At 44.1% G+C, this 12,324-nt stretch overlaps 1 protein-coding gene across 1 annotated transcript in view; it reads right to left on the reverse strand.

The window, feature by feature from the left end:
- The window catches only part of LOC139419611 (rap guanine nucleotide exchange factor 5-like), a 54,146-nt gene that overhangs the window by 37,645 nt on the left and 4,177 nt on the right, over window positions 1-12,324 (reverse strand). The window lies entirely within an intron of this gene.

Consider the following 12,324-nt stretch of genomic DNA (forward strand, 5'->3'; position numbering starts at 1 on the left):
ATGACCGTTTTGAGTTTTGTGTCTAGAGTTTTGAAAATGACCACACGATTCTGAAATTAGTGCCAAAATGATTGTAAAAACTGTAATAGGTTTGTTTGTTTGTAACTACATATTTAGGTCTTGAGTGTCCCGGAAACTATTATTACGTAGGAAACAGGAGAAGAAGACATTTGGAAGTCCAAAAGCTTGGGGCGGGTTGACATTCTGTGTCGTGCAGGGCCAGAACTGATCGTCCAAGTTATGCAAGTCATTGAGAGGAAGGAGAGTGCCCGTGCCTGTGAGTGTGAGCGTGTGTGTGTGTGTCTGTGCATGCCTGTGAGCGTGTGTGTGTCTGTGTGTGTCTGTGCATGCCTGTCAGTGTGTGTGTGTGTGTCTGTGCATGCCTGTCAGTGTGTGTGTGTCTGTGCATGCCTGTCAGTGTGTGTGTGTCTGTGCATGCCTGTCAGTGTCTGTGCATGCCTGTCAGTGTGTGTATGTCTGTGCATGCCTGCAAGTGTGTGTGTATCTGTGCATGCCTGTGAGTGTGTGTGTGTGTGTGTGTGCATGCCTGTGAGCGTGTGTGTGTGTTTCCAGAATGGATGCCATGCCGCCAGGCCACAGAGCAAAGACAAGCTGTTCAAATCCTATTAGTCAGAATGTCTTCCCTCCCCAGCTCTGTGTAAGTGTGCCTCACAGCCCAGTATTGTACATTCTCCCCTTTAATTTCACACGTACTTCCCAGGGCTTTGTGTGCTGCGTTCAGCTCCACAGAACACTACTCCCACCCTCACGTCATTATGTTAATCCACAGCACAGCATACAGCTGTAGACACATCAGTCACTAAGCTCTTTATGAGGAGAAACATGCACACAGAGCTACGTTCAACACACACACACTAAAACACTGCATACTGGTACTGGCTACTACAGTAGACAACTCCCAAGACCCAGACACACATCTTGTATGATGTGCAAGAACACACACACACACGCATACACTAATGCACACACACTCACACACACAGACACCTCTTGTGCAGATGTGACTAAAATTACATTCAAATTAAATCTCTTGTGTCTGTTCTTTCCAGATAACCCTGACCTGACCCCAGTCTGAGCAGTATCCATAATAAACACTAATACCCACTGAGCTGTAGGATGGGCCAGCAGTATCCATAATAAACACTACTACCCACTGAGCTGTAGGATGGGCCAGCAGTATCCATAATAAACACTAATACCCACTCAGCTGTAGGATGGGCCAGCAGTATCCATAATAAACACTGCTACCCACTGAGCTGTAGGATGGGCCAGCAGTATCCATAATAAACACTGCTACCCACTGAGCTGTAGGATGGGCCAGCAGTATCCATAATAAATACTACTACCCACTGAGCTGTAGGATGGGCCAGCAGTATCCATAATAAACACTGCTACCCACTGAGCTGTAAGATGGGCCAGCTGTATCCATAATAAACACTAATACCCACTGAGCTGTAGGATGGGCTAGCAGTATCCATAATAAACACTAATACCCACTGAGCTGTAGGATGGGCCAGCAGTATCCATAATAAACACTGCTACCCACTGAGCTGTAAGATGGGCCAGCTGTATCCATAATAAACACTAATACCCACTGAGCTGTAGGATGGGCCAGCAGTATCCATAATAAACACTAATACCCACTGAGCTGTAGGATGGGCCAGCAGTATCCATAATAAATACTGCTACCCACTGAGCTGTAGGATGGGCCAGCAGTATCCATAATAAACACTACTACCCACTGAGCTGTAGGATGGGCCAGCAGTATCCATAATAAACACTAATACCCACTGAGCTGTAGGATGGGCCAGCAGTATCCATAATAAACATTACTACCCACTGAGCTGTAGGATGGGCCAGCAGTATCCATAACAAACACTACTACCCACTGAGCTGTAGGATGGGCCAGCAGTATCCATAAGCAACATTACTACCCACTGAGCTGTAGGATGGGCCAGCAGTATCCATAACAAACACTACTACCCACTGAGCTGTAGGATGGGCCAGCAGTATCCATAATAAACACTAATACCCACTGATCTGTAGGATGGGCCAGCAGTATCCATAATAAACACTGCTACCCACTGAGCTGTAAGATGGGCCAGCTGTATCCATAATAAACACTAATACCCGCTGAGCTGTAGGATGGGCCAGCAGTATCCATAATAAACACTAATACCCACTGAGCTGTAGGATGGGCCAGCAGTATCCATAATAAACACTAATACCCACTGAGCTGTAGGATGGGCCAGCAGTATCCATAATAAACACTAATACCCACTGAGCTGTAGGATGGGAAAGCAGTATCCATAAAGAACACTGCTACCCACTGAGCTGTAAGATGGGCCAGCTGTATCCATAATAAACACTAATACCCGCTGAGCTGTAGGATGGGCCAGCTGTATCCATAATAAACACTAATACCCACTGAGCTGTAGGATGGGCCAGCAGTATCCATAATAAACACTGCTACCCACTGAGCTGTAAGATGGGCCAGCTGTATCCATAATAAACACTAATACCCGCTGAGCTGTAAGATGGGCCAGCTGTATCCATAATAAACACTAATACCCGCTGAGCAGACCAAGCCGCCTTCTATGAGTTAAAAAAACTACTGCGTCTTAATTGGCACCTGGCCAAAAGCGGTGCACTATAGGGAATAGGATGCCTAAACCAGCCAATGAATATTTAATTATGGGATGGGGCTAGACTCAGCAAGAGGCTTAGTTCATTAGCAGGTTCTGCTTCCCATCATGTACTTCTCTACAGTATCACGCACTCTGCTCTAGTGGCACATTTAGTTCAGTAGTACCAAGACATCCTGAAATGAGTCTCTTATTAATATTACATTAAAAAGAGAAACATACACACACACACCTCGTGTGCTGCTGGTACTACATTACATCTCTTGTGTCTGTTCTTTCCAGATAACCCTGAACTGACCCCAGTCTGAGGAGTGTCCAGAAAAACACTTTATTTTTTTTGTAACCTTCATTTATAACTGGGAAAGTCAGTTAAGAACTAATTCTTATTGACAATGACTGCCTACACTGGTGAAAACCAGACGACGCTTGGCCAATTGTGCACCGTCGTTGGGTCTCCCAATCACCGCCGGCTGTGATAAAGCCTGGATTTGAACAAGGTTGTCTGTAGTGACACCTCTAGCACTGAGATGCAGTGGCTTAGACCGCTGAACCACTAGGGTGCCCACTAATACCCACTGAGCTGTAGGATGGGCCAGCAGTATCCATAATAAACACTACTACCAACTGAGCTGTAGGATGGGCCAGCAGTATCCATAATTAACACTACCACCAACTGAGCTGTAGGATGGGCCAGCAGTCTCCATAATAAACACTAATACCCATTGATCTGTAGGATGGGCCAGCAGTCTCCATAATAGACACTAATACCCACTGAGCTGTAAGATGGGCCAGCAGTCTCCATAATAAACACTAATACCCACTGAGCTGTAGGATGGGCCAGCAGTATCCATAATAAACACTAATACCCACTGAGCTGTAGGATGGGCCAGCAGTATCCATAATAAACACTAATACCCACTGAGCTGTAAGATGGGCCAGCAGTCTCCATAATAAACACTAATACCCACTGAGCTGTAGGATGGGCCAGCAGTATCCATAATAAACACTACCACCAACTGAGCTGTAGGATGGGCCAGCAGTATCCATAATAAACACTAATACCCACTGAGCTGTAGGATGGGCCAGCAGTATCCATAATAAATATTAATACTCACTAAACAGGGCAAGTTATCTTCTATGAGAAGATGGCTACAATAGTACCATGCCATCCTGAAATGAGTCTCCCTGCTTGTACCAAAGATATGACATTAAAAAGAGAAAATCCAACTCGTATGGATGGAGAGGTCCAATGGCAATAACTATTGTAATCCTGCAATGTCAGAGATAGGAGTCCCGCTAGCGGTGAAACTGGAGGGCGCGCAATTCAAATAAATAATCTGAAATGTTATGGATTTTAATCATTTACAGTGGGGAGAACAAGTATTTGAAACACTGTCGATTTTGCAGGTTTTCCTACTTACAAAGCATGTAGAGGACTGTAATTTTTATCATAGGTACACTTCAACTGTGAGAGACGGAATCTAAAACAAAATCCAGAAAATCACATTGTATGATTTTTAGGTAATTAATTTGCATTTTATTGCATGAAATAAGTATTTGATACATCAGAAAAGCATAACTTAATATTTGGTACAGAAACCTTTGTTTGCAATTACAGAGATCATACGTTTCCTGTAGTTCTTGACCAGGTTTGCACACACTGCAGCAGGGATTTTGGCCCACTCCTCCATACAGACCTTCTCCAGATCCTTAAGGTTTCGGGGCTGTCGCTGGGCAATACGGACTTTCAGCTCCCTCCAAAGATGTTCTATTGGGTTCAGGTCTGGAGACTGGCTAGGCCACTCCAGGACCTTGAGATGCTTCTTATGGAGCCACTCCTTAGTTGCCCTGGCTGTGTGTTTCGGGTCGTTGTCATTCTGGAAGACCCAGCCACGACCCATCTTCAATGCTCTTACTGAGGGAAGGAGGTTGTTGGCCAAGATCTCGCGATACATGGCCCCACCCATCCTCCCCTCAATACGGTGCAGTCGTCCTGTCCCCTTTGCAGAAAAGCATCCCCAAAGAATGATGTTTACACCTCCATGCTTCACGGTTGGGATGGTGTTCTTGGGGTTGTACTCGTCCTTCTTCTTCCTCCAAACACGGCGAGTGGAGTTAAGACCAAAAAGCTCTATTTTTGTCTCATCAGACCACATGACCTTCTCCCATTCCTCCTCTGGATCATCCAGATGGTCATTGGCAAACTTCAGACGGGCCTGGACATGCCCTGGCTTGAGCAAGGGGACCTTGCGTGCGCTGCAGGATTTTAATCCATAACGGCGTAGTGTGTTACTAATGGTTTTCTTTGAGACTGTGGTCCCAGCTCTCTTCAGGTCATTGACCAGGTCCTGCCGTGTAGTTCTGGGCTGATCCCTCACCTTCCTCATGATCATTGATGCCCCACGAGGTGAGATCTTGCATGGAGCCCCAGACCGAGGGTGATTGACCGTCATCTTGAACTTCTTCCATTTTCTAATAATTGCAGTTGTTGCCTTCTCACCAAGCTGCTTGCCTATTGTCCTGTAGCCCATCCCAGCCTTGTGCAGGTCTACAATTTTATCCCTGATGTCCTTACACAGCTCTCTGGTCTTGGCCATTGTGGAGAGGTTGGAGTCTGTTTGATTGAGTGTGTGGACAGGTGTCTTTTATACAGGTAACGAGTTCAAACAGGTGCAGTTAATACAGGTAATAAGTGGAGAACAGGAGGGCTTCTTAAAGAAAAACTAACAGGTCTGTGAGAGCCGGAATTCTTACTGGTTGGTCGGTGATCAAATACTTATGTCATGCAATAAAATGCAAATTAATTACTTAAAAATCATACAATGTGATTTTCTGGATTCCATCTCTCACAGTTGAAGTGTACCTATGATAAAAATGACAGACCTCTCTCTACATGCTTTGTAAGTAGGTAAACCTGCATGTATGCACATTTAAGTGTCTTATATCAGCTGAAAGCTTCAATTCTTGTTAATCTAACTGCACTGTCCGATTTACAGTAACTTTTACAGCGAAAACATGCCATGCGATTGTTTGAGGACGGCGCCCCACGTTAAAATATTTTTCCACAGGCACAGGTTTCATACATTCACAAATAACAATTAAATATTCACTTACTTTTTGAAAATCTTCCTCTGATTTGTCATCCGAATGGTCCCAGCTATAACATCTAGTATCGTTTTGTTAGATAAAGTCCTTCTTTATATCCCAAAAAGTGTTTCGTTGGCGCCATCGATTTGAGTAATCCACTCGTTCAACATGCAGAGAAAGGAATCCGAAAATCTACACCCTAAACTCTGTTTCAACAAGTCAAAATAGGTTTCTATTTACTCCTCAGATACCCTAAAATATAATCAAACTATAATATTTATTACAGAAAGAAGTATGTTCTTTAGGAAACTGATTTTAACAGGTGCGTATTGCCTTTTTAGTGCACGCAAACACGAATTTCCAAGACTGTGTCCTTCTGCTAAAACTGATATTTCTTAATTGTTTTTGAAGTTACAAGCCTGAAACCTTGAACATAGACTGCTGACACCCGGTGGAAGCCATAGGAATTGCATCCAGGGAGCTAATTTTCAATATGACCTTACTCTTGCATTTCAAAGAGGATGGTCTCTCCAGAAAAAAAAGTTCCGGTTGGTTCTTCTTTGGATTTTCTCCTACCATATCTATTGTGTTATAGTCTCCTACATTATTTTAACATTTCTACAAACATCAAAGTGTTTTCTTCCCAATGGTACCAATTATATGCATATCCTGGCTTCAGGGCCTGAGCTCCAGGCAGTTTACATTGGGCATGTCATTCAGACAGGAAGTGGAGAAAGTTACCATCCTTTTGCAAGTCTAGCCATGCTGGAAATATCTCTTACATTATAAATATTACTCACAGTTCACTACAATAAGAGCTCAGGTCGTCCTCCTTACTGTTTTCATGCTGAGGCAGTCTAAAGGATCAGTGAATGGCCTGGGGACATGGACTCTATTCTATTAACCAACGGTCAGTCAATTTCTCTGTGTCCCAAATGGCACCCTATTCCCTTTATAGTGCATTACTTCTGACCAGTGTCCATAGGGCTTTGGTCAGAAGTAGTACGCTACATAGGGAATAGGGTGCTATTTGGGACACAGACTCTGGTCTGCCTTTACCTCTCTGAACACAGCACAGATAGGCCCACAGCCCCTGTTACTACCACTAGAACTTGACCAGGGAGAGATTAGTTGAGGACACAGTCCACATCTTCCACTTAATCAGGGAAGGAGAGAAAGAGGCACTCCAGAAGATAAAAATGGATTTGCATGCAAATTGCATGAGAAACTGTACGTTGATGTTATTCATCTATATCTCTATGTACTATGGGCATTGCTATCTATTCATATTCTCCCTACAAGTGAAGTTACTTGGAAGAGAAAGCTAATGTGGAATGAATACGTAAGCAAAATTGTAAGTGTACGATTATTATTATTATTGTAGCATGTGCATGCGAATCTATCATACAATAGCCATGACTTCATCCAAACACTCAGGTCAAACCAGATTTACTTTCCCATTATACAACAAGCATCCCAGCTATGCATTTCAATAAGCATTTATCTCTGACCATATACCAGTAGTCATCTCTGACAATGTACCAGTAGTCATCTCTGACAATATACCAGTAGTCATCTCTGACCATATACCAGTAGTCATCTCTGACAATATACCAGTAGTCATCTCTGACAATATACCAGTAGTCATCTCTGACAATGTACCAGTAGTCATCTCTGACAATATACCAGTAGTCATCTCTGACAATATACCAGTAGTCATCTCTGACCATATACCAGTAGTCATCTCTGACAATATACCAGTAGTCATCTCTGACCATATACCAGTAGTCATCTCTGACAATATACCAGTAGTCATCTCTGACAATATACCAGTAGTCATCTCTGACAATATACCAGTAGTCATCTCTGACAATATACCAGTAGTCATCTCTGACAATATACCAGTAGTCATCTCTGACAATACACCAGAGAGCAATTACATAGATTCATAATGAAGGCTTACAATCACAGTGGTCTGGTTATTAAAAATAACACATAAAAAATAATGTAGGCCTACTATTTATGTGTCCCAAATGTTCCCCTATTCCCTTTGTAGTGCACTACTTTTAAAGAGAGCTTGGGTCAACGGTAGTGCACTATAGGGAATAGGATGCCATTTGGGACACATTCCAAAGAAGCAGAATTGCAACGCCGTACGGGTTAAGAATCAGTCTGCTCGTTAGCGAACAGGACAGACCTCAAACCAAATCATCAGTCTTCTTTGTTGACAATCTCTTCTCTCGTTAAGTAGATGGTAACACAATGTTCCAGTTGGACTTTGTTTGTTTGTTTGTTTTGTGACGTGTACTTTCTGGTAATGAGTGAATCTGTGCTGAGGGGGAATCAATAGCAGCACTCAGAGGTTTGGCTCAGGGAGAGAAGGCAAGTACGAACCCTACCCAACACTGAGCGATGGATGTATCGTATCCCACATGGCACTCTTTTCCCTTTATAGTGTATCCCACATGGCACCCTATTCCCTTCATAGTGTATCCCACATGCACCCTATTCCTTTTATAGTGTATCCCACATGGCACTCTTTTCCCTTCATAGTGTATCCCACATGGCACCCTATTCCCTTCATAGTGTATCCCACATGGCACCCTATTCCCTTCATAGTGTATCCCACATGGCACTCTATTCCCTTCATAGTGTATCCCACATGCACCCTATTCCCTTCATAGTGTATCCCACATGCACCCTATTCCCTTCATAGTGTATCCCACATGGCACTCTTTTCCCTTCATAGTGTATCCCACATGGCACCCTATTCCCTTTATAGTGTATCCCACATGGCACCCTATTCCCTTTATAGTGTATCCCACATGGCACCCTATTCCCTTCATAGTGTATCCCACATGCACCCTATTCCTTTTATAGTGTATCCCACATGGCACCCTATTCCCTTTATAGTGTATCCCACATGGCACCCTATTCCCTTTATAGTGTATCCCACATGGCACCCTATTCCCTTTATAGTGTATCCCACATGCACCCTATTCCCTTCATAGTGTATCCCACATGCACCCTATTCCCTTTATAGTGTATCCCACATGGCACCCTATTCCCTTCATAGTGTATCCCACATGCACCCTATTCCCTTCATAGTGTATCCCACATGCACCCTATTCCCTTTATAGTGTATCCCACATGCACCCTATTCCCTTCATAGTGTATCCCACATGCACCCTATTCCCTTCATAGTGTATCCCACATGGCACTCTATTCCCTTTATAGTGTATCCCACATGGCACCCTATTCCCTTCATAGTGTATCCCACATGGCACCCTATTCCCTTCATAGTGTATCCCACATGGCACTCTATTCCCTTCATAGTGTATCCCACATGCACCCTATTCCCTTCATAGTGTATCCCACATGCACCCTATTCCCTTTATAGTGTATCCCACATGGCACCCTATTCCCTTTATAGTGTATCCCACATGGCACCCTATTCCCTTTATAGTGTATCCCACATGGCACCCTATTCCCTTCATAGTGTATCCCACATGCACCCTATTCCCTTCATAGTGTATCCCACATGGCACTCTTTTCCCTTCATAGTGTATCCCACATGCACCCTATTCCCTTTATAGTGTATCCCACATGCACCCTATTCCCTTCATAGTGTATACCACATGCACCCTATTCCCTTCATAGTGTATCCCACATGGCACCCTATTCCCTTTATAGTGTATCCCACATGGCACCCTATTCCCTTTATAGTGTATCCCACATGGCACTCTATTCCCTTCATAGTGTATCCCACATGCACCCTATTCCCTTCATAGTGTATCCCACATGGCACCCTATTCCCTTCATAGTGTATCCCACATGGCACCCTATTCCCTTCATAGTGTATCCCACATGCACTCTATTCCCTTTATAGTGTATCCCACATGGCACCCTATTCCTTTTATAGTGTATCCCACATGGCACCCTATTCCCTTTATAGTGTATCCCACATGGCACTCTATTCCCTTCATAGTGTATCCCACATGCACCCTATTCCCTTCATAGTGTATCCCACATGCACTCTATTCCCTTTATAGTGTATCCCACATGGCACCCTATTCCCTTTATAGTGTATCCCACATGGCACCCTATTCCCTTCATAGTGTATCCCACATGGCACCCTATTCCCTTTATAGTGTATCCCACATGGCACCCTATTCCCTTCATAGTGTATCCCACATGGCACCCTATTCCCTTTATAGTGTATCCCACATGCACCCTATTCCCTTTATAGTGTATCCCACATGCACCCTATTCCCTTCATAGTGTATCCCACATGGCACCCTATTCCCTTTATAGTGTATCCCACATGCACCCTATTCCCTTCATAGTGTATCCCACATGGCACCCTATTCCCTTTATAGTGTATCCCACATGGCACCCTATTCCCTTTATAGTGTATCCCACATGGCACCCTATTCCCTTTATAGTGTATCCCACATGGCACCCTATTCCCTTCATAGTGTATCCCACATGCACCCTATTCCCTTCATAGTGTATCCCACATGGCACTCTTTTCCCTTCATAGTGTATCCCACATGCACCCTATTCCCTTTATAGTGTATCCCACATGCACCCTATTCCCTTCATAGTGTATACCACATGCACCCTATTCCCTTCATAGTGTATCCCACATGGCACCCTATTCCCTTTATAGTGTATCCCACATGGCACCCTATTCCCTTTATAGTGTATCCCACATGGCACTCTATTCCCTTCATAGTGTATCCCACATGCACCCTATTCCCTTCATAGTGTATCCCACATGGCACCCTATTCCCTTCATAGTGTATCCCACATGGCACCCTATTCCCTTCATAGTGTATCCCACATGCACTCTATTCCCTTTATAGTGTATCCCACATGGCACCCTATTCCTTTTATAGTGTATCCCACATGGCACCCTATTCCCTTTATAGTGTATCCCACATGGCACTCTATTCCCTTCATAGTGTATCCCACATGCACCCTATTCCCTTCATAGTGTATCCCACATGCACTCTATTCCCTTTATAGTGTATCCCACATGGCACCCTATTCCTTTTATAGTGTATCCCACATGGCACCCTATTCCCTTTATAGTGTATCCCACATGGCACTCTATTCCCTTCATAGTGTATCCCACATGGCACCCTATTCCCTTTATAGTGTATCCCACATGGCACTCTTTTCCCTTCATAGTGTATCCCACATGCACCCTATTCCCTTCATAGTGTATCCCACATGGCACTCTATTCCCTTTATAGTGTATCCCACATGCACCCTATTCCCTTTATAGTGTATCCCACATGCACCCTATTCCCTTCATAGTGTATCCCACATGGCACTCTATTCCCTTCATAGTGTATCCCACATGGCACTCTATTCCCTTCATAGTGTATCCCACATGGCACCCTATTCCCTTTATAGTGTATCCCACATGGCACTCTTTTCCCTTCATAGTGTATCCCACATGGCACCCTATTCCTTTTATAGTGTATCCCACATGCACCCTATTCCCTTCATAGTGTATCCCACATGCACCCTATTCCCTTCATAGTGTATCCCACATGGCACTCTTTTCCCTTCATAGTGTATCCCACATGGCACTCTATTCCCTTCATAGTGTATCCCACATGGCACCCTATTCCCTTCATAGTGTATCCCACATGGCACTCTTTTCCCTTCATAGTGTATCCCACATGGCACCCTATTCCCTTTATAGTGTATCCCACATGGCACCCTATTCCCTTTATAGTGTATCCCACATGGCACTCTTTTCCCTTCATAGTGTATCCCACATGCACTCTATTCCCTTTATAGTGTATCCCACATGCACCCTATTCCCTTCATAGTGTATCCCACATGGCACCCTATTCCCTTTATAGTGTATCCCACATGCACCCTATTCCCTTCATAGTGTATCCCACATGGCACCCTATTCCCTTTATAGTGTATCCCACATGGCACTCTTTTCCCTTCATAGTGTATCCCACATGCACTCTATTCCCTTTATAGTGTATCCCACATGCACCCTATTCCCTTTATAGTGTATCCCACATGCACCCTATTCCCTTTATAGTGTATCCCACATGGCACCCTATTCCCTTCATAGTGTATCCCACATGGCACTCTTTTCCCTTCATAGTGTATCCCACATGCACCCTATTCCCTTCATAGTGTATCCCACATGGCACCCTATTCCCTTTATAGTGTATCCCACATGCACCCTATTCCCTTCATAGTGTATCCCACATGGCACCCTATTCCCTTTATAGTGTATCCCACATGGCACTCTTTTCCCTTCATAGTGTATCCCACATGCACTCTATTCCCTTTATAGTGTATCCCACATGCACCCTATTCCCTTTATAGTGTATCCCACATGCACCCTATTCCCTTTATAGTGTATCCCACATGGCACCCTATTCCCTTCATAGTGTATCCCACATGGCACTCTTTTCCCTTCATAGTGTATCCCACATGCACTCTATTCCCTTTATAGTGTATCCCACATGGCACTCTATTCCCTTCATAGTGTATCCCACATGGCACCCTATTCCCTTCATAGTGTATC

Source organism: Oncorhynchus clarkii, chromosome 2, assembly GCF_045791955.1.
Source record: "Oncorhynchus clarkii lewisi isolate Uvic-CL-2024 chromosome 2, UVic_Ocla_1.0, whole genome shotgun sequence".
Taxonomy (NCBI): domain Eukaryota; kingdom Metazoa; phylum Chordata; class Actinopteri; order Salmoniformes; family Salmonidae; genus Oncorhynchus; species Oncorhynchus clarkii.